The sequence below is a fragment of the Triticum urartu genome, unplaced genomic scaffold (genome assembly GCF_056163025.1).
Source record: "Triticum urartu cultivar PI428250 unplaced genomic scaffold, HENAU_Tu73 scaffold2, whole genome shotgun sequence".
Classification (NCBI taxonomy): Eukaryota; Viridiplantae; Streptophyta; class Magnoliopsida; order Poales; family Poaceae; genus Triticum; species Triticum urartu.
Window position 1 is genome coordinate 9,219,819 of NW_028260368.1, and position 24,000 is coordinate 9,243,818.

At 36.2% G+C, this 24,000-nt stretch overlaps 7 non-coding genes across 7 annotated transcripts; 3 read left to right on the forward strand and 4 right to left on the reverse strand.

Moving 5' to 3' along the window:
• The first annotated feature begins 7,866 nt into the window (after positions 1-7,866).
• On the forward strand, positions 7,867-7,937 carry TRNAC-GCA (transfer RNA cysteine (anticodon GCA)). Its single transcript has one exon. It is a non-coding gene; the product is annotated as a tRNA-Cys (tRNA).
• Positions 7,938-10,537: 2,600 nt separating this feature from the next.
• Positions 10,538-10,611, reverse strand: TRNAD-GUC (transfer RNA aspartic acid (anticodon GUC)). Its single transcript has one exon. It is a non-coding gene; the product is annotated as a tRNA-Asp (tRNA).
• Positions 10,612-10,969: 358 nt separating this feature from the next.
• Positions 10,970-11,051, reverse strand: TRNAY-GUA (transfer RNA tyrosine (anticodon GUA)). The gene has a single exon. It is a non-coding gene; the product is annotated as a tRNA-Tyr (tRNA).
• A 507-nt stretch (positions 11,052-11,558) lies between these two features.
• On the reverse strand, positions 11,559-11,630 carry TRNAT-GGU (transfer RNA threonine (anticodon GGU)). Its single transcript has one exon. It is a non-coding gene; the product is annotated as a tRNA-Thr (tRNA).
• Positions 11,631-14,114: 2,484 nt separating this feature from the next.
• On the reverse strand, positions 14,115-14,185 carry TRNAG-GCC (transfer RNA glycine (anticodon GCC)). The gene has a single exon. It is a non-coding gene; the product is annotated as a tRNA-Gly (tRNA).
• An 824-nt stretch (positions 14,186-15,009) lies between these two features.
• TRNAS-UGA (transfer RNA serine (anticodon UGA)) lies at positions 15,010-15,097 on the forward strand. Its single transcript has one exon. It is a non-coding gene; the product is annotated as a tRNA-Ser (tRNA).
• A 3,627-nt stretch (positions 15,098-18,724) lies between these two features.
• TRNAS-GCU (transfer RNA serine (anticodon GCU)) lies at positions 18,725-18,812 on the forward strand. The gene has a single exon. It is a non-coding gene; the product is annotated as a tRNA-Ser (tRNA).
• The last annotated feature ends 5,188 nt before the right edge of the window (positions 18,813-24,000 follow it).

The window sequence follows — 24,000 nt, forward strand, 5'->3', positions numbered from 1 at the left end:
CTGAATAGTTACATGCAAGTCTATATAACATAGAAAAGCAGGCTGCCCATGACGGGTACGTGTGGGGTGAACCAAATTCTCATTGAATTTTATTTTTCCATTCGAAGGGGATCGTACAAGGTCGGCAGTACCCCCTGTGAATACTCCGCCAGTATGAAAAGTTCTTAATGTTAGTTGAGTCCCTGGCTCCCCAATTGATTGACCTGCAATAATACCTACGGCTTCTCCCAATTCGACCAGATCACTATGAGTAGGACTCCGGCCATAGCATAATTGACAGATCCAAGAAGTGCTTCGGCAAGTAAAGGGGGTTCTAATATATATTGGTTGTGCTCGAAATGGTTGTGCTCGAAAGGCAGTTATGAATCGATTGACTAATCCAATTCCAATATCTTGATTTCGCGCGGCAATGCATCGTGAACCGATATATATATCGTCTGCTAATACACGACCAATTAGTGTTTGGACAAAAAGTTTTTCCGTCATCCCATTTTGAGGACTTACAGAAATACCTCGGATAGTACCACAATCTCTTCTACGCACAATAATATGTTGAACTACTTCAACAAGTCTACGTGTAAGATATCCAGCATCTGCTGTTCGCACAGCAGTATCTACAACCCCTTTGCGGGCTCCATAGCAGGAAATTATATATTCTGTCAAAGAAAGTCCCTCGCGTAAATTGCTTTGAATAGGTAAATCAATCATTTGTCCTTGAGGGTCCGACATTAATCCTCTCATACCTACTAATTGGTGTACTTGAGATGCATTTCCTCTGGCTCCTGAAAAAGACATTAGATAGACTGGATTAGAAGGATCCGTTATCCGAAAATTTGAATTCATTTCTTGTTTCAAATATTCACTTGTCGCATACCATATCTCAACAGATTGGCGTAATTTTTCTACCGCGTGTACAGCCCCATAATAATAGTGTTTCTCCAAAAGAAAACTCTGTTGTTCCGCGTCTTGGACTAACCATCCCTTAGAGGGTATTGTTAAAAGATCCTCGATTCCTAACGAAATCGATGTAGTAGTGGCTTGATGGAAGCCCAGAGTCTTTAGTTGATCCAGTATATGGGATGTATATCCCATTCCAAAATGATCTATTAATCTGCTAATAAGTCGTTTCATACCAGTTCCGTCTATCTCTTTATTATGAAAGACCAGATTGGCCCGTTCCGCCATACATAAGTACCCCCTTTTCGGCTGAGTAGGATTCGACAATTGCTGAGTAGGATTCGACAATGGGCCTGAGTCAGTGATTCGAAAATTTAATTAACTTAATTGCCTCAATCTCAATCTGGATTCGCGTGGCAAATAATGATGATACTAGGGAAATCGGAATGCCCCCCGAAAGGGGAGGGGCATCGCCGAATCTAACTTTCTTGTTTAGGTAGTGTATGAATAGGCCTGACTAAATCCTTGTATGGCTTCCTCTATTTCTCTATAAAAAGAAATATGACCAAGAGTGGTTCGAATGTATATCGAACGAATTTCTTTTTTTCTATTTCCCATTATTAGATAGTGGGCATAAATCTCATGATAAGTCCCCAAAGATTCATATTGAACTTCAATCGGAACTTCTCTTGACCCAATGACGCGTTGATCCAGGTTCCATCGTAGCCACAAGGGACTATCTAAACTGATTAGTTTTTGTCTATAAGCTCCCAGTGCATCATAAGAACTAGAAAAATGGGGTTCTTTATCTTTCCTATATTTAAAATTATTATTATTATTGTAATTTACTTTTAGATTTGGGTAGTTTCTGCAACTATTATATCTATTTGCACAAATACCTCGACGCTTTCCAATCGTTAATACATAAAGCCCGATAAGCATGTCTTGGGTTGGTACGCAAATAGGATCCCCAATAGCGGGAGATAAGAGATTCATATGAGAAAACATAAGTAAACGGGCTTCTGCCTGAGCTTCCAAGGATAAAGGTAGATGAACAGCCATTTGATCTCCATCAAAGTCCGCATTGAAACCCTTACACACTAATGGGTGTAAAGAAATAGTACGCCCCTCTACTAAAGTGGGTTGAAAGGCCTGTATGCCTAATCTATGCAGGGTAGGTGCTCTATTTAACAGTACAGGATGTCCCCGCATAACTTCTTGAAGTATTTCCCATACAATGGGTTCTTTTTCCCAAATTTTCCTTTTAGCAATCCTTACATTAGAAGTGGCGCGTTTCGTGATTAAATCGCGAATTACAAATAGCTGAAAAAGCTTTATTGCTATCTCTAGAGGTAATCCACATTGATGTAATGAAAGCGAAGGACCCACAACAATGACAGAACGCCCCGAGTAATCGACCCGTTTCCCAAGCAGAGTCTCGCGAAACCTTCCCTCTTTACCTTCAATTACATCTGAAAGTGATTTGTATACTTTATTGTGACCATCCCTCGTCGGTTGCCCGCGGGACCCACTATCAAGAAGTGTATCCACGGCTTCTTGTACCAATTTTTCCTGGCACATTACTAAATCTGCTGGCGCTAATTCACTTCTTTTTAATAGATAGGCAAGATTGTTGTTCCGACGGATAACTCTCTTATAAAGTTCATTAATGTCTGAAGTCACTACTTTATCTCCAGACCTATAAACAATAGGTCTCAATTCGGGAGGAAGAACCGGTAATAAGCACAAAACCATCCATTCTGGTTCTACATTTGTTTGAATAAAATGTTTCGCCAATTGCATGCGTCTAATCAAAAAAACTTTTCTTATTCGTCTTTTTCTATCTTCCCACTCATCTCCACTATACCCCTCGTCTTCTAATTCCTTCCATTCGACCAAAGAATTCTCTATAATAATTCGCAAATCCAAATCTGCTAATTGTTCTCTAATAGCACCTGCTCCTGTCGCAATTTCCCGATTTCGAAATGTTGCAAAGCCTGGGGTAGAAAAAAAGGGAGAAATGCTGTGGTTACAGGATGCAATTTCCTCTTCGAATAAACCTCGTAATCGTAAAAAAGTGGGTTTTTTAGTGCTGGGCCTAGCAAAAGAGAAATCGCCGTATACTAGGCCCTCCAACTTCTTAAGAGGTTTATCTAAAAGATTCGCGATATAACTAGGAAGACCTTTCAAATACCACACATGAGTCACGGGACATGCGAGTTTGATGTATCCCATTTGATATCTTCGTATCCGAGAATCCACAAATTCGACCCCGCATTTTTGGCAAAATCTTTCGTCTTCGTTTTCAGCTCCGCTCGCTCGAGAATTGCCACAAGCGCAAATCCCGCTTTTTATGGGTCCAAAGATTCTTTCGCAAAACAATCCATCTTTTTCTGGTTTATCGGTTTTATAATGAAAAGTAGAGGGCCTTGTGACTTCGCCAACGACTTCTCCATTAGGTAGGTTTTTGTTAGCCCAAGCCTTTATTTGTTGAGGGGAAACGAGTCCAATTTGAAGTTGTTGATGTTTATATTGGTCAATCATAAAATAGAAATAAGAAAAGAATTTATATTTATTCCGATCAAACTTCCTCCCTATTAACCTGGAAGTTCTTTTCAGATACAAGGAAATGATTCAGTTCTAGAGCCAAAGATCGTAGTTCTCGAACGAGCACTCGAAAAGATTCTGGAGGATCCTCATGATTAGGTATTCTTTTTCCCCAGATCGTAGCATTAAGTATTTCTTGGCGAGCTATAAGATGGTCAGATTTATAAGTAAGTATCTCTTGTAAAATATGAGCAACACCAAATCCTTCTAAAGCCCAAACTTCCATTTCTCCTACTCGTTGTCCCCCTTGCTTGGCTCTTCCTCTAACCGGTTGTTGTGTAACAAGTGAGTAGGGCCCAGTAGAACGCCCATGAATTTTCTCATCAACTTGATGAATTAATTTTAAGATATAGGACTTCCCTATTAGAACAGGTTGCTCAAAGGGGTCGCCTGTTCTTCCATCAAATATTCTGCTTTTTCCCGGGTACTCGGGTTCAAATACCCATGGATTTTTTGTTTCTTTACTGGCTTCATATAATTCTGAAAACACAAGTTTTCTTGAAGCCTCTTGCTCATATCTCTCATCAAAGGGTGCTATTCTATAATGTTTCTTTAGCAGATCCCCCGCTAATCCGAGCGAGCTTTCAAATATTTGTCCCACATTCATTCGGGAGGGTACTCCTAAGGGATTGAAGACCATATCAACGGGTGTTCCATCTTGCAAATAGGGCATATCTTGCCTAGGCAAAATTTTGGAAATGATCCCTTTATTCCCATGTCTTCCGGCTACTTTATCCCCAACTTTGATTTCACGTTTCTGTAAAATATATACACGAACCATTATGTCGAGCGGGTCCCTTTGGATCCATTTCACATCGATAACGCGCCCTCTTCCACCTATAGGTAATTTCAGAGAAGTTTCTTTTGAAGTGGAAACCTCAAGGCCAAATATGGCCCGTAATAATCCAGCTTCCGCGATATAAGATGATTCGCTCGCTATCTGAGGCGTTAATTTACCTACTAAAATATCACCAGTTTCTACCCAGGATCCCAACCTAACAACTCCATTTCTGTCCAAATTGCGGAGTAAATGTTCTTCTAGATGTGGTATTTCTTTAGTGATTTTTTCAGCGGAGCCCTGGCTTGTCGTATCCGTCTGAATTTCATATTTCCGGATGTGAAAAGAGGTATAAATATCTTCATATACCAAACGTTCGCTAATTAGTACTGCGTCTTCAAAATTGTAACCTTCCCATGGCATATAAGCTACTAATACGTTTTTTCCTAAAGCAAGTTCGCCCCCAATTGTAGCAGCTCCTTCTGCTAAAATTTGTCCTTTTTTAATGGATTTACCCCGTGGAACCCGGGGTTTTTGGTGCATACAAGTATTTTTGTTAGAGCGACGGTGGTTAACTAAAGGAATACTTATAGTCTTCCCACTACTTGATAAAAGTATCTTATGACTATCAGTAGAAATGATCTTTCCCTCGCGTTCGGCTATAATGGAAACCCTCGAATCTAGAGCTGTTTGGCGTTCCAATCCAGTTCCAACAATGCATTTCTCGGACCGAGAAAGCGGAACTGCTTGGCGCTGCATATTAGAACTCATTAAAGCCCGATTCGCATCATTGTGCTCAATAAAAGGAATGAGAGAACCCCCAATAGAAAAATATTGGAAAGGAAAAATACTTCTAACATGAATCTGTTCCCATGCAATAGTCAAGAATTCTTGACGGTATCTAGCCGGAACAACCTGTTCTTCCTGAATACCTTGATTCAAGGACAAAGAATTTCCTGCTGCTATCATATAATATTCATCTCTATTTGGTGATAGATAAACCACCTGTCTCTCTTTTTTTTCTTTTGCTTTCTCAGCAGATATTTCATAAAACGGACTCTCTATGGATCCCCACAAGTGATCAATTCTCGCATGAATTGTTAAGGATCCAGTAAGTCCAACATTGATTCCTTCAGACGTGTCAATTGGACAAATACGCCCATAGTGACTCGGATGAATATCTCGGCTCCGAAAACTTGCGGTTCTCCCCGTCAACCCTCCAGGACCTAAACAACTCACTTTTCGCCCATGAACAGTTTGTGTCAATGGATTCGTTTGATCAAAAACTTGAGATAACGGGTATGTGCCAAAAAAGGTCTCATAAGTAGTTATTAATAAAATTGAAGTTGAAGTTGGAGTTACCAAAGTTTGGGGAGTCGGTTTCGATTGACGTATGAATACTCTACGAATAGTTTTTTGAACTGCATGTTGTAAACGACCAAGAGCCAATCCGAATTGATCTTGTAACAGATCCGCAACCGAACGAATACGTTTATTTTTCAAGTGATTCATATCGTCATCGTCAAGTATACCCGTTCCAAATTTCATTCCAATCAAATGATCCGTAGCGGCCAATACATCTCGTGGTAACAAGAATGTATTGTTCTGAGGAATATCAAGATTAAGTCTCCGATTCATATTTCGTCGACCAATCCTTCCTAATTCACATTTTTGTTGAAAAAATTTCTTTTGTAATTCCTCGCATAAGGACTCCGAAAATACCAGGTCCCCACCTACACAAGCAAATTGTTGATAAAACTCCAAAATAGCTTTTTCTTTTGACTCAATCCTCTTCTTCTCTTTAGCATTCGGGAAAGACAAGAAAATTTCAGGGTAGGAAACATTATCCAGAATTTCTCTTAGATTCGAACCCATAGCTGATGATAGAACTAGAATAGATATCTTTTGTTTTCTACTCACGCGAGCCCATATCCTTTCTTTTTTATCAATTGCTAATTCCGATCTCCCCCCCCAATCTGATATTATAGTGCCAGTGTAGATAGAAATTCCCTTATGATCTAATTCCGAGCGGTAGTAAATACCAGGACTTAGCAATATTTGATTGATCACAATTCGGTATATTCCATTTATAATAAAGGTTCCTAAGGAATTCATTATAGGAATGTTTCCGATAGAAATGGTTTGCTTTTGCACATCGAAACCAAAAATTAATCTCGCAGATACATATAATTCGGAAGAATAGGTGAGTGATTCATACACAGCATCTCTTTCTTTTATCGAGGGTTCTAGCAGTTGATATCCTTTCGCAAATAATTGAAATGCAATTTCGTGATCTGGATCTTTAATTGTTGGAAACTTGTCAAGTTCTTCTGCCAAGGCTTGATTAATGAACCTACAAAATCCCTCGAATTGGATCTGACTAAATCCGGGTATTGTGGACATTCCCTCGTTTCCATTCCGGAGCATCTTAATCTTAAGTTTCCTGTTTATCAAAGAAAAATTCCATTATCAGCTCACTCTTCATCAATCCCTATGGATCGATCTAGCAATCATGGAATCTATATTCTGTTTACTGAATCACATGAAATTCTAGGGAACTCCACATACGTATTTCATATATGTATTTCATACATATGAATAGAGACCATTTGGACGAAAGTTCGAGTTTGCCAGGGGTACAAATGAAATGAAAATGAATTGATAAAACATTCCTACAAAAAAAATTCTGCCACTTATACTTTATGTTATGATATTCTAATCAGATTGGATGGCAAAGATTTCTCATTTTATCTCCTTTCTATGAATGTAATAAAGCCGTAATATAATATACTAGAAAGTTTGACTTTACTTCGATTTAGAATAGCGTGCTTACTTTAATTTCTCAAAATAATTTGAGGGTTCTTTTTTATTTCGGATCGGAGTAGTATAATTGCTAGAAAATTCAGTATTTCATTGTGGAATTCTAAAATAAAGTAAGTCCCTTTTTTAAGTACATGCCAATCTAGTTATCCACCTCTCCCCATATCCATGCTTTTCTTTTATCGTAATTTCACTTGGGTACGCCAAGATAGTCAGGTTATACTCTATATCAGAGCAAATTTCCTTTTTTTATTCAAGATATTTAATTTAATACTTTGAAAAATTAAAGCATGATTCCCCATAGAGATATGTACATAAAGGGGATCTTTGGATAATAATGCTGTTCGGACCTAAAGTTTACCTATACACGGATTAAGCATAAAGCCATAATATTTTATTATGCCATTGAAGGGGGGGGAGATAATACCGATTTAAGAGTAGTTCACTACTGCAATAAAAAAAAGAGAATTCTAGTTAACGGTTCCAATTTATTCTGAATTTTGCAGCCTGTGAATAGAAATCCACTTTTTCTTCTTTTTCATCTCAATAGAAAGAAATGGGAAGTTTTATTGTGTTAACAATGTATGTTTTAAGATAGAATCTATCGAGGAGAATAATAGAAACTGGATCAAAAAAAGCAGGAATAGATTTTTTGAAAAAGATTGGAAAAAAGTAAGTAGAATTATATTCAAAATAAAAGGGGCTTTTCGTAAGAAAACGTGGATGAATACTTGCTGTTTTCTAGATTTTTGATCGGATTTTTTGGCGGCATGGCCAAGCGGTAAGGCAGGGGACTGCAAATCCTTTATCCCCAGTTCAAATCTGGGTGCCGCCTGATCAATAAAATACTTAGGTTTTTTTTATAGTGCTGATCGAATTCGATAAATTTTTACTTCGCATAAGTTCGGGCAAGAGAGTAACTGGGCCTGCCGATACTGGGTTTAGAGAAACCATACCATAGTTCTATCCTCAAACTAGGGTTAGGGTTTGTTTTGACGGTAGTGGCCAAAATGGTTATCAATAGGGGTGAGGTAGTGTTTCCTTATTCTTTTATTATATGAATTTGAATTGGTTCTTAATTGAGATTCGATTTGATAATTTTAAAATACGAGGATAAGATGTCAGAAATCTTGGTATCCAAAGAAAGGTCCCTAAGGGGCATTCTTTTTTTTTTTCAATCTAAGATTCAAGAAGGGACTCCACGAAAGAATATCAAGACTTACTAATTATTATACATTTTTTTATCGTACATCTTATGTTACCTACATACACTAAAGTAAGGACTACTTAATTCTAACGAGAATCAGATTAAATAGGTCGATCAAAAATCAATTTAGGAGTTGTATTATGGATAAAATCTCTTCATTCTTTCATAGAATGATACAAAGCAAGGCTGCAGGGTTTAGGTCAAAAATAAACATTAGGTAAGGTAGGTATCCAATAAATATTTATCTATCGATAATTTTATGGTATATTCGGGCGTCCTTTGCTTAAAAAAAAAAAAAAGAGTAACAAAAGGAATAAAAAATCTTCCTATTCCCGCTTCTTCTATTCAGGACATCATTCCCGTACTCTTTCTTTTTTAAGGAAAAAAGGGCTATAGTATCTCGTATTTTTAATGCTCTCTAATTCTACCAGAATTCCTATAAGAATTTGTTAGGAGTAAATTCCTTGAACTGATTGATCCATGGCCTTAGGGCGGAATCCCTTTTTGACTCTGTACCCTTGATTCCACTATGATTATTGATCAATAGTAGAATAATCCCTTCATAGAAATAGGAGACATAATTTAGATGGATATAGTAAGTCTCGCTTGGGCTGCTTTAATGGTAGTCTTTACATTTTCTCTTTCACTAGTAGTATGGGGAAGGAGTGGACTCTAGGGATACTACTAATTGATTAAGTAATCAAATTGTTGTATCAATTCTTTTCTTTAATGGATCATTTTGCATTAATCATTTTGTCAAACGTTATTCTTTAATCTTTTTCTTTAGTTTTGTTTCACTCCTGTAAGAAACTCTTGTATTGTAAGTTGTAATGTAAGAAAGAGCCATTATACCAATTCAGAATTTCTACTAGAAATGACGAATGGTTAAAAAAAGTTCTATACATAAGAAAATTAGACTTTCTTCCACGGAACTATTCACGGCATATCACACATTTTCCATTTCCTTTTACTTTTTACTATAGTCTATTCTTCATATTATTTTTCTTTCCTTCCATGGATTCTTTGGTCAAGAATTGTCTTAGATTTTTTTATTTTGACCTGATTGAAATTAAGTGGATGCAATGAAAAAAGAAATTGAATTAGACTACTTAACTATTTCAATCTACTAATCTATTCTATGTAGATTCAAAGATAATATAATAGAAAGAATCTAAAGTGTCGTAGAAAAAACTATATGTAGTTCTTTCTACCACACTTTAAGATTCCAACCAGATCCTTTCATTTAAGACTTGGATTTTTTTTATTTAATCCCTTTTTAATTTCTTCAATGATTAATTGGAATTCCAATTAATTATTTTGGCTGACTGTTTTTACATAAATAATAAGTAAAAAAGAAGTAGGAACTAGAATGAACAGTGCAGTAGCAATAAATGCGAGAATATTGACTTCCATAACCTCTTTATTTTTTATTTTCACAATAACTCGGGATGTAATCCCATGGAGAGGAAAAAGGGGTATCTTGTAAATTCAAGGGTAGGGCTTGCATTCTGATAATACTGAATCAATTCAATATTATGAATATCGGATCTATCAAATCAATTCATGGATGAGAGTTATATTTCACGGATGAGAGTTATATAGTATAACATAGGAAGATCCTCTATCCACACTAAGACCAAAATGGGTTTTTTGATTGGATTAGGAATTCCCTCTTTTTTAATCCTTTTCTACTTTTTCTTTTCTATATCTCTAACCCACGAGCTTTCTTAATCTTATACTTTCTTAATCTTATACAATTTCCCTTCCTTTTTCTTATAGTTATACATACAATTATGTATGTATTATATGACCAACTTTCACTTTCTATGGGTCACATAGACATCCAAATAAGCAGTAGAAGTGAGATGGGGAAAAGAGGTCTGAAATAAAAAGGGAATACGATTTATGTATGGATTCCGGTAAAATACCGGTACTCTATTCCATAAGAGTGGAATAGGAAATTAAGATGAGGATGGTATCATCATAAAGAAAGATAGAGTAATATAATATCCTAAATTCTACTAATCCACATATCGTATGTGTGTCTTTCTTTATCGATTGGGAGTAGTGAAAAAAAAATTCCTATATGCCCTCTCCTCCCTCTTTAATGAGAGATGCAAAATAAAAAAGTGAAGTAAGGGTGCCCTGTGGGTATTTGATCTTGCTCCCTGCCCCTTTTTTTCATGGAAAAAGGAAATATCAATTTCTCCATTCATTGAACCCTAGTTCGGGACTGACGGGGCTCGAACCCGCAGCTTCCGCCTTGACAGGGCGGTGCTCTGACCAATTGAACTACAATCCCCGCGGGGTGTATGGCATACCCATTCTTAAATAGAACCATAAGAAGATTCGATTCGTCTTTCGTACTCTAAGAAATAGACGAATCATATACTACATACCCACATATTATATTATACGTGGGTATAGTGAGAGTGACATAACTAGTATGTCGTGATTTTTTATCACTAAAAATGGATAATAATCCAGCCTTCAATAAGAAAAACTCTTTTGTTTGTAAGAAAGGAATGAGAGAGATATGGATTAGAAAAAAAAATTTCCCTTTTTTCTTTATCTTTTATTTCTATAGATCAGACATTTTATTTTATGGAAGAAAAACAAAAGGATTTAGTTCATACTCACGAAGCCCTAGATTTTTGGTTTGGGCCGAGCTGGATTTGAACCAGCGTAGACATTGTCAACGAATTTACAGTCCGTCCCCATTAACCACTCGGGCATCGACCCAGGAAGAATTTATTCTAGGGTTTTTGCTAATCTATGATTAACCTCCTTTCATAATACTCCCTACCCCCAGGGGAAGTCGAATCCCCGCTGCCTCCTTGAAAGAGAGATGTCCTGAACCACTAGACGATAGGGGCATCACTAGACGATAGGGCCATATACAACCGCTCGTGATTATACTATAATCATAGTATGAGCAGTTTTTTGGAATTGTCAATATACTCGAAAAGTATAAATAGATCCAAAGCAAAGAGTTTTTCCAACTTTTCTGTTATGTTTTCATCTAGGATTTTTTTTAGTTGATCGTTATAGATTAATTCTCCGTGCTTCATTTAGTGTTCATACCAAAAATGCATCCATCCCGCACTAAGTCATAAAATTCTCTAAAAATATAGAGAAAGTTTCAAAAACAAAGAAAAAAAGTGAATCAATTTAGTAGAAAAGTACTCTATCAGATTCGAACCAACGACTTACGTCTTAGCACGAGATTACTCTACCACTAATTTAAAAAGCCCTTTATCGGATTTGAACCGATGACTTATGCCTTACCATGGCATTACTCTACCACTGAGTTAAAAGGGCTTTTTATTTAATTCAAAAATTAGCCACTTGGATTTCCCATTATGGGTCTACTGCATAATGTACATATTATATATATAATATATAGAGATAGAGAGAGAGACATTATGTAGAGATTGTATATGTATATATCGATATCTTGAGAGCTCAAAATAAAATTAATAAAAAAAAACATACCCTACATAACATATCCAACTCTTCTTGGTTCAGGGTTTTCCGTTTCCGAAGACTAGTAAAATAGGCGGATTCTGGAACCCCAAGGATTCAACGGTATATGGATATGGAAAATATAAGATTTCCGATCCTAGCGGGAAAAGGCGGGGAACAGATACCCAATAGGATATAGGATCCTTGGGAGGAACTTTTGGTAATGGCCTTGATCCTCTATGCTATTTTTTATGTGTTCTTAGTTCTATTGAACTTTTTGCATTCTTTTAAACAAGAATCTAATAAACTAGAATTGAGTCAGTGGAAAAAAGGAGAGAGAGGAAAGTGTTAAATGGAGAGAGTCGACTAATCAGAGACTTTTAGGATCTTCTTTACATCAGGTAAATCTGTCGGCCCTGTCCGTTTTTTTCTTTAAGTTACGACTCTTTGCTGCTTACTTCTATCAAGCCATAGGGAAAGTCTATGATGAATTTGGAAAACTCATCTCACTCTTACTCTATGGCTCGGACTTAATGGGGGAAGAAAACATCTTCCATAATTTCTTTTTTGTTCAATTCTGGACAAAAAAGAAAAGGAAAAAAGGAATTTATAGGGACAGTGTTACCCCCTATATCCCCTAGTTTATATTGTAGGAATAATAAAACAATTTAGCAGTCTGACACACTTACGTCCTTGCAAAGTAAATAATTATTATTGTAGTCGTAACCGTAGAATAGGATCCTAATCAAAATAAATACATTTGGTTCAGGCGCTATTAGCATGGTAAGAAAAGATTTTTTTTACAGACCAGAGGGGCTATCTAAATCCTAAAGTAAAGGCGAGCGATCGAAGTAGAAGTACCAACGGCTCAGTGTCATGAACCTTCTCCATCTGATTCAATAAGGGGGAATTAGCCTTCTTGTCAAATGGCTATCCTTGACAAAGGGTACCATTTATACCATAATCTACAATGTAGCGGGTATAGTTTAGTGGTAAAAGTGTGATTCGTTCTATTAATAACTGAATTTGAAATGATATACTTAAGGCATCCTTAAGTTTTTTATTTTTATATTCCGATGAAAACTTTAGTTCTTATAAAGGATTAAATCCTTTTCCTCTCAATAGCATATTGAGGAAGAATATACATTCTGGCGATTTGTATCCAAAGACTAATTTAAATTGCATCCAAAATAAAAATAGGATTATGAGTACAGAGTCGCGAAGCATAATTTTGCATTGGATTAAGTATTCCAATTTTGAAAATATGAGTAAAGGATCTATGGATGAAGATACAAAAAAGTTGATTTCCAATCGTAACTAAATCTTCTTAAAATAAGGAATAAGGAAGCCAAATAGCTAAAAAACGATAGTTTTGGTTTACTAGAACCATCCGCATATTGTTTCAGCTCGGTGGAAACCCAATTCTTTTCCTCAGGATCTCTTGAATGAAATTAGGGAACGAAGTAAGTAGATTAGATGAATTTAGATAGAATTTCTATCTCCTACTCTATAAGGATCATCTAGAAAGCGGAGAGCTTTGGTTCCATTCAAATAGAAAAGCTGACATAGATGTTAAGTGGTGAGAATATCCATAAAGGAGCCGAATGAAATCAAAATTTCATGTTCGGTTTTGAATTAGAGACGTTAAAAATAATCAACCAACGTCGACTATAACCCCTAGCCTTCCAAGCTAACGATGCGGGTTCGATTCCCGCTACCCGCTCCATTCTGTATAAAAGGAGTATTCTATTTGTCTAGACATGTTAGAGGCTTGTATTCAAGCCTTTTTTGTCCACCAGTTTCTGGTACTCCAGAGCGGAGTAGAGCAGTTTGGTAGCTCACGAGGCTCATAACCTTGAGGTCACGGGTTCGATTCCCGTCTCCGCACTTAGCAGTCTGTATAAAAGGACTATTCTATTTCTCTAGATATGTATGGTAGAGGGGCGTATCCAACCCTTTTTTATTCATTAGTTCCCGGCCCTAGAGGGCAAAATTGAGCAGTTTGCGAAGTCACTTGCCTTCAAAAAAAGAAGGCGCAAGGCCTCTCCCTACCCTGCAGAAAATAAAAATGAAACGAAAGGGACAGTCTACCTCTCCCTTCCCTTTAAAAAAAGTTTGCCCGTTGTTTGTCTCAGTTAATACCCAATTTTTGGAGCTCTGTTGGCGAGTTCTATTTCTGCCTCTGGAGCGCCCTCTTTTTTTGAGTGGGATGCAAAGGAAGGGTAAGATAGTAAGGGATACGGCACTAGACTAACACCTAATTAATACTTAATTTAATATAAGTAGTTAAACAGTTAACTAGACTAAACTTTTTATCATAGTACTTTGATAAATTAAGCGGGCGAGCGGCGGGAATCGAACCCGTATCTTCTCCTTGGCAAGGAGATATTTTACCATTGAACTACGCTCGCTACGGTATATATTTTATAGCGTATATCCGCCTGGGTCGACCTTCTATGTCTGGGTCGACCGTTTCATTTCATTTTCTATTATATTAGAGTTTTCCTTTTTTTATTATCTGTCAATGAATATTCTAATGGGAATGGAATTTCATAATACTGAAAGAGAAGAGCTAGCAATTCGGAACGCAAATTGCGTTTTAATACGTCTCACTATTCTAATTTTTTAGAAGAAATGGCCTTTATTATTTCTTTTTTATGGGGTTAATAAATATTAACCAAATTTCATTTAAGAAATGAGAGAATTCAGAATAGCTACGAGAAAGACTAGTCCAATCCATAATGATGTACCGGAAAATACAACATTTTTATTATTTGACCAACCATCAGGAGAAGCAAATACAAGGGGTACACTAATTACTAAGACTGAGGAAGTCGCAATTAATGCAAAAACAGCTAATTGGAAAGCAATAGTCATATTTCTAATCCTCCAAGCTACCATCAAATAAAGTTGACTACATATTTGATCCCTCACTTAAACCAAAATTGTAAAAAAATACAAGAAGTAGGAGGGGTTTAATCATGAATCCATTGATTCTTCTCTTTAATTCAAATTTATTACTTAAACCGCTTTTTTATTTGGATATGGGGGTGAGAAGAGATTATTTACTCTTTATTTCACAAGCGGGTATAGCGGATCCTGTATCCGTGTATACAGTATACAGAGATATATCGAAAAGGAACTTGTATCTGATATCTTTCTAGAGGCTAATAAATCTTTTTATTTTTTATATGGCTATGTTCTATTTGTAGGAGTAAAATAAGGATTAGGCTGTGGAGAGATGGCTGAGTGGTTGATAGCTCCGGTCTTGAAAACCGGTATAGTTCTAGGAACTATCGAGGGTTCGAATCCCTCTCTCTCCTTTTGCTTATTGAATACGTTTGTTTCTTTCATTTTTATTTATTTTTTTTTTCTGTCCCTTATCTTTCTTTCATAAAAAGGAATGAATGGCTCGGCTAGATGGAATAACCGAGCCAGAACAGAAAAAAAGTAGAACAGGTATAAATAAGAAAATCTTAGTTAAGAGGGTTCATGTAAAGAACAGGTTCCAAATCACGATCGATTCCCTTTTCAAAACCTGCTGCAGCAGCTCGGGCTCTTCCTGCATGCCATAAATGGCCCACAAAAAAGAAGAATCCTAGAACAAAATGAGAAGTTGATAACCAACTTCTAGGAGAGACATAATTAACTGCATTGATCTCGGTAGCTACGCCACCCACGGAATTTAAAGAGCCTAAAGGAGCGTGGGTCATATATTCTGCTGAGCGTCGTTCTTGCCAAGGTTGTATGTCTTTTTTCAACCTACTCAAGTCCAAACCGTTGGGGCCCCTTAGAGGTTCTAACCATGGAGCACGAAGGTCCCAAAAACGCATAGTTTCCCCTCCAAAGATAACCTCCCCAGTTGGGGAACGCATTAGATATTTACCTAAACCTGTGGGTCCTTGAGCGGATCCCACATTAGCTCCAAGACGCTGGTCTCTAACTAGAAAAGTAAATGCTTGAGCTTGAGAAGCTTCTGGCCCGGTGGGTCCATAAAACTCACTCGGATAAGCTGTATTATTGAACCATACAAAACAACAAGCGATAAAACCAAAGACAGATAAAGCAGCTAAACTATAAGACAAGTAAGCTTCTCCAGACCATACAAATGCACGGCGAGCCCATGCGAAGGGTTTGGTTAAAATATGCCAAATTCCGCCAAATACACAAATAAAACCCAACCATACATGCCCACCAATTATATCTTCTAAATCATCTACACTAACAATCCACCCTTCTCCACCAAAAGGAGATTTTAGTAAATAACCAAATATAACACTGGGACTAAGGGTCAAATTGGTAATTTTTCTTACATCTCCCCCCCCAGGGGCCCAGGTATCATATACACCGCCAAAATAAAGAGCCTTGAGTACTAGAAGAAAAGCACCTAGACCTAACAAAATTAAGTGAATACCCAAAATTGTAGTCATTTTATTTCTATCTTTCCAGACATAACCAAAGAATGGAAAAGATTCCTCAAGAGTCTCGGGTCCCAGAAGCGCGTGATAAATGCCACCGAAGCCTAAGACTGCGGAGGAAATTAGGTGAAGTACGCCAGATACAAAGTACGGAAAAGTATCTAGAACTTCCCCCCCTGGCCCTACTCCCCAACCTAGAGTAGCTAAGTGTGGAAGTAAAATCAACCCTTGTTCATACATGGGCTTTTCTGGTACGAAATGGGCCACTTCAAATAGGTTCATTGCTCCGGCCCAGAATACGATTAATCCGGCATGAGCTACATGAGCTCCAAGCAGTTTACCGGACAAATTGATAAGTCTGGCATTCCCAGCCCACCAAGCAAAGCCGGTGGTTTCTTGGTCACGACCAGCTAAAACGAAAGTTCCATTAAAGAGCGTTTCCACGTGGTAGAACCTCCTCAGGGAATATAAGATTTTCATGAGGCTGATCCTGAGCTGCCATCCACGCACGAATACCCTCGTTTAAAAGAATATTTTTGGTGTAGAAAGTCTCAAATTCAGGATCTTCCGCTGCACGGATTTCCTGGGAAACAAAGTCATAGGCACGTAAGTTCAGAGCCAAGCCAACTACGCCAATAGCACTCATCCATAAACCGGTGACGGGTACAAATAGCATAAAGAAATGTAACCAACGTTTATTGGAAAAAGCAACACCAAAGATTTGGGACCAAAAGCGGTTAGCAGTGACCATTGAATAAGTTTCTTCAGCTTGAGTTGGGTTAAAAGCACGGAAGGTATTTGCACCATCACCGTCCTCAAATAGAGTGTTTTCTACGGTCGCTCCATGAATAGCGCATAGCAGAGCCGCACCTAATACTCCGGCAACTCCCATCATATGAAATGGGTTCAACGTCCAATTATGAAATCCTTGGAAGAAAAGGATGAATCGAAATATCGCTGCTACGCCAAAACTCGGCGCAAAGAACCAACCAGATTGCCCCAGTGGATAAATAAGGAATACAGAAACAAAAACAGCAATTGGACCAGAGAATGAGATTGCATTATAAGGCCGCAATTGAACAGACCGAGCAAGTTCAAATTGGCGTAACATGAAACCTATTAGTGCAAAAGCCCCGTGGAGAGCTACAAAAGTCCATAGACCGCCTAATTGACACCAACGAGTAAAATCTCCTTGTGCTTCGGGCCCCCATAGTAGCAACAAAGAGTGTGCTAAACTATTGGCAGGGGTAGAAACTGCTGCGGTTAAGAAATTACAACCTTCCAAATAGGAACTAGCCAATCCATGGGTATACCAAGAAGTTACAAAAGTTGTCCCTGTAAACCAACCCCCTAAAGCGAAATAAGCACAAGGAAAGAGCAATAGGCCAGACCATCCTACAAAAACGAAACGGTCCCTTCGTAACCAGTCATCCATAGTATCAAATAGATCATTTTCTTCTTTAGGAATTCTACCAAGGGCTATAGTCATAGTGATCCTCCTATTCAATTACTTCAACCATTTCCGAGCACCTCATATCACTTTCCAAGGCATATGATAGTTTTATTATCTGTGGACGATTTCTTTCTCGTTCAATGCCCTTTTTCAATGGTCTCGAAGAGAGAAATTTCCCATTTTTATCTATGGAGTCACAGTCACAACCGAGGTCGTGGTAAATCCATGAATTTGATTCGATTTGTTTTTCTTATACTATTTATTTGTTTTTCTTATACTATAGAAATAGAAATAAATTGTTTTTCTTATACTATAGAAAGAAATAAACCTTTGAATTCAGCATTATTCCAAGACTCCTATTTCAAAGTCTATCTTTTAAGGGAAAAATGCAAATAAAAGTAACCCTTCTTTTCCCATTCCCTCTCTATTGCATGGGTGGAAGAACTAAAATAATAGAGGATTCTGAAAAAAAAAAATGGACCTTCGAAATCCAATTTTATGTGTAGCGCAAAGGAGTTGCGATTTCTTCTTATTCCTATAGAACATCTAGTAACAAGAATATGAAATCGTAAATAGCGAAAAATTCTTGTCTTGCGCGGTCTAAGTCTAAGGAAATAAAAAAAATTCGCTTATACAATTTCATCTACATCGAATTTATATATCAGAATAGCGGATAGAGGCATCATTAAAGGAGTCAGGTCTACTTACTTTATGCTTCTTTCCAATTTTATGGTGGATTTGATAAGAACCCTTTTTGCTTTCTTGATAAATAATCGACAAAAAAAGCGTTTTTTTTATATAACCTGCTTGTTTTATTATAATTATAACAAGTCCTATATGGAAATGCCCGCTAAAGAGAAAATCTATTTGATTGTCTCTCGGCCAATATCGATTTTTAGAAAGAAAAAACAAGAATTTTCTTCTTTTTTTATTAACATTAAGAAAAAAGAATATAATTAAAATGGAATTGGCAATATAATTTTTATAGACTTTTGAAAGAAAAAAAAGGGGTTTTTTGCAACCGTTATTTCTTATTTCTTGCCTATATCATATCACGGAAACCTTTCGCTTTGGAACGTGGAGAGATGGCTGAGTGGACTAAAGCGGCGGATTGCTAATCCGTTGTACAATTTTTTTGTACCGAGGGTTCGAATCCCTCTCTTTCCGCTCCCTTGGATCATTTGGGACTTTCGAATTGGAAAGAATTCTGACCCCCGGATTTTCTCATAGATAAATGTACGAAACAAATCCAATAAGAAAAAAAAAAACTGAATTTTTACTCCTCGCGTCCAGGATTCCGTCCTGGGTCATTAGATAAGAATCCAAAGATAAAGAGTGAAACAAAGAATATCACTACTGTATAAACAAAAAGTTTGAGAGTAAGCATTACATAATCTCCAAGATTTTTTTTTAAGGAATAGATTACCAGTTTTTCCTTACCACACGGATCCACTAGGATGGTTTTTTTTTATACCTAAAAATGCAAAAAAGAATTCTTGAAAAAAATTGCAAGAATTCTTTTATAATAAGCACTCTTATCAATAGCAAAAATAGGGTTAGGTGGTTAGGTATTGTGTAGGTACCTTTAGGTACCTGCTCAACCTAGGTGCAGGGGAGTAGAAAGGCTGATCCAAATTTATTGCTGTAGCTACCCATTCAATGTAGAAGAATTTAAATTTTAGAATCGAAGGTTCATAATATAAAAATATAAAACTTCTCGGCTTTTACCCATTTTAAAATTTTTTTGGAATGAACACATCATTCAATTTGGCATACAGAGTACTAAAGATTTCATCGAAAACTTACAGCAGCTTGCCAAACAAAGGCTAATAGAAAAAAGAATAGAGGTATAACAGGCATAATATCCACGATTGGATTGAAAATAGCATAAGCTTCGGGTAATTTGGCAAAGAAAAAACTAGTAGGATAAAGAACAGAATTAAAACAGATACAGGTTAAACTAAGTATATTAGGCATAACAAGCATTTCATTCTTGTAGAGTAAATAATTGGATTTTTCTTGAGTTATTTTTTTAAGGGAAAGAAGGAAAAGGCAGATTCAAAATCTTTTTTCTTCGGACTTTCCCAAACACAAAATACCTCCTTGTATTCGCACTCTCAAATGAGAGTGGAATAAATTCGACTTTCATATAATATCTTAATAGAATTCCATGTAATGATCAATGCATTTTTTTGATTCTATATTATCCGCATGTGTAGAATACTAGCAAGAGAATATCCCTCCTTTTTTATGTAATTGAAATGGTATTGACGAATAACAAATAAACATACTAGTGTTTATTAGTGTCGCATAAAACCCGAAATGGGGCGTGGCCAAGTGGTAAGGCAGCGGGTTTTGGTCCCGTTACTCGGAGGTTCGAATCCTTCCGTCCCAGATTGTTTCTGATGAAACAAACGGTGAAATCATATAGTATTCCGTACGAGACAAAAGTTTATTAAAGAGAATAATGATATCTTATTCTTTCTCAGAAAACATAATAAAGTCTTAAGTCCAGTCAAATTGACTATCTTTATTTTCATGAAAAAATGGGATCTATCAAGCACATTCAGGATATGCCTCTACTATAAAATCACTTAGTCATATTTTTTTCTTCCTTTTGGTATTCGAGTTGAAGAAGTACGAGAATTCTATAACTACCAAAAACTTTCAATCTTTTCATTGGAATAGTTTATTTAGTTATTATAGTTAATTGTTTTTGGTACTGAAAAAATATATTACTACTAGAATTCTAATTCTAGTAATTAAATTAATTAAACTTTTTTGGAGGTTGATAGTTTATTTATTGAGGAAGAGTCAATCCTTCTTTTCTCACTTCAAGATTGATCATCTCGAGCCATCCGTTGAGGGTGGAAATTTAAGAATAAATAAGTTTTAAGCAAACTTGTTTAGTCGTCTTTTTCAAACTATGTTTCATTCATATGATAGAATTTTAATATGGGTTTAAATAAATTGGATCTTGGCGGAGGCTTCCCGGATAAATACTTACTTTCTTTTATCCATATTGCTCCATAGATAGCAAGTTTTAATTAGTATAAAAAAACTAAACCAATGACTATTCATGATTCCATCCATATTGGATCAATTCTCTATACCACTTTGCAATGAAAAGAGGAATGTTTGTTATGGTAAAACTTCGTTTAAAACGATGTGGTAGAAAGCAACGTGCGACTTGAAGGACATGATCGATTGTGGATTTTGCTATCCATCATTTTCCATAGTAATGAAAATGCTCTTGGCTCGACATAGCCTGTTCTATTCGTTCCGAACCAAATTTGCGCTGGGTTTAAGTAACATAGTACACGATGGAGCTCGAGAGGACAGAATTTTTTTTATCAAGGGAAAGAATCTAGGGTTAGTGAAAACTAATAAATTAGGCCAACTTTGTCAGTCTATCCTTAATATAGAAATAAATCGAAAGGTTAAAATAAGAAGAAAGTCCAATAAAAGTATATCAGAATCAATCCCTCTTATTAGATTTCTATAGAAGAGATAAATGCTTTATCGAAGGAAATAAGAAAAAAGGGTATGTTGCTACTCTTTTGAAAGAAAAAAATAGGAATTCCCGAAGTAATGTCTAAACCCAAGGATTTCACAAATCAAAGATAAAGGATTCCAGAACAAGTAAACACAATTTTCAATTGTCTCAACAACAGAGTTGGATTAGAATAAGGAATAAAAGTCAATTCGTTCGAAATGAGACAAAGAAAAGAGTTTAAAGACGACTCAAAAATTTTGGAAGGATTTTGCCTTCGAAGTTTGTCAGGCAAAATTAGCCCACTTGAGTCATGAGTATAAATGAAATTTGTTTTTTCTGTAAGGAAATTAATGCACGTCATAGTCTAATTTCTATTATTATCGACAGAAATTCGAATCATTTTCTCGAGCCGTATGAGGAGAAAACCTCATATACGTTTCTAGGGGGGGGCGTTGTTTATCTACATCTATCCCAATAAGCTGTCTATCGAATCGTTGCAATTGATGTTCGATCTCGAAGAGAAGGAAGAGATCTTCAAAAAGTAGGTTTTTATGATCCGATAAAGAATCAAACTTGTTTAAATGTTCCAGCTATTCTCTATTTCCTTGAAAAGGGTGCTCAACCAACAAGAACTGTTTATGATATTTTAAGGAAGGCAGAATTCTTTAAAGAAAAAGAAAGAACTTTGAGTTAATTGAAGAACTAAATGAATCAAAAAATAGGATAGGAGAAGATTATTAGTATTCCTAGTTGTCTAATTATTTAGACACAATTTACCTCTTTTTTAATCCTATTTGGATTTATATTATATCGTGCCAATCCAACATAAGCCCCTATTTTATTTACTTTTTCTATCTAATTTGTTTTCTTACCATTGTATTTCCATTGACAAAGGTCTATTGAACAAATAGAATTTGTAGATAGATGGGTCTCTTTATCCTCACTCCATATTCAATTTTTCCGCCTACACTTCGCTCAAATGATAAGGGTGTTCCTCTTGCATGTATTCTCATACAATATAATATATATTTTTTATAATATATATTTTTTGTTAATAAAAATCGCTAAAAATAAGGAGAATTTGGCCATCGTGATTAGGGTCGCTCTTTTTTTAACTTTACTTTAGTGGAATTTCACCGGACCTGTTCGTTTTGGCATTTGAGTGTTTTTCATGGTCGATAAAAAAAATCTTTTGATGTCTTGCTAGTTCAATGTTTTGACAGAAGCGCGCGGTGTAATTCCATTGATTTTTGGATTTCGATCGTATCTAAGATCCTTTTTTTATCTGGGTTGCTAACTCAATGGTAGAGTACTCGGCTTTTAAGTGCGACTATGATCTTTTACACATTTGGATGAAACAACAAATTCGTCCAGACTCTTGGTAGAGTCTAGAAGACCACGACTGATCCTCAAAGGTAATGAATGGAAAAAATAGCATGTCGTAATAAAATCAATCTTTTTTGAATGGAATCCAAAATTACGATTTTCTGGGTCTAATGAATAAATGGATAGAGCCTGGCTCCAATTCTGGTAAAATAAAAAGCAACGAGCTGAACTTCCTAATTGGAATGATTCCCCGCTCTAATTAGACGTTAAAAATAGATTAGTGCCGGATGCGGGGAAAGGTTGGGTTTTCCTATGAGTGGACCCTTTATTTTTTCTTTTTTTTTTTAGAAATCCTAATTATTCTTGATTATGGATTGAATAAGGGATGTTATGGATTGAATGTGTAAAAGAAGCAGTATATTGATAAAGAGGCTGTATTCCAAAGTCAAAAGAGCGATTGGCCTGCAAAAATAAAAAACTTGTTCTGTTCTTTTTTTTTAATTAGAACAAACATAAACTAATTGGGTAGAAAAGGAGCAGAAAAAGATCTGTGGATTAGACTCCCTTTCTTTCCAGGGTTTGTATTAAAAATGCAACACCCTGTTCTGACCATATTGCACTATGTATCATCATTCGATAAACCGAGAAATGCTTCTTCTCTCTGATTCAAGTAGAAATACAAATGGAAAAATTCGAAGGGTATTCAGAAAAACATAAATCTCGTCAACAATACTTTGTCTACCCACTTCTCTTTCAGGAATATATTTATGCATTTGCCCACCATTATGGATTAAATGGTTCTGAACCTGTGGAAATAGTTGTTAGTTGTAATAACAAGAAATTTAGTTCACTACTTGTGAAACGTTTAATTATTCGAATGTATCAGCAGAATTTTTTGGATAACTCGGTTAATCATCCTAACCAAGATCGATTATTGGATTACAAAAATTATTTTTATTCTGAGTTTTATTCTCAGATTCTATCTGAAGGGTTTGCGATCGTTGTGGAAATCCCATTCTCGCTACGGGAATTTTTTTGTCTGAAAGAAAAAGAAATACCAAAGTTTCAGAATTTACGCTCTATTCATTCAATATTTCCCTTTTTAGAAGACAAATTTTTGCATTTGGATTATCTATCACATATAGAAATACCCTATCCTATCCATTTGGAAATCCTGGTTCAACTCCTTCAATACCGTATCCAAGATGTTCCATCTTTGCATTTATTGCGATTCTTTCTCAACTATTATTCGAATTGGAATAGTTTTATTACTTCAATGAAATCCATTTTTTTTTTTCAAAAAGAAAATAAAAGACTATTTCAATTCCTATATAACTCTTATGTATCAGAATATGAATTTTTTTTGTTGTTTCTTCGTAAACAATCTTCTTGCTTACCATTAGCATCTTCTGGAACTTTTCTGGAACGAATCCACTTTTCTAGGAAGATGGAACATTTTGGGATAATGTACCCTGGTTTTTCTCGGAAAACCCTATGGTTCTTTATGGATCCTCTTATGCATTATGTTCGATA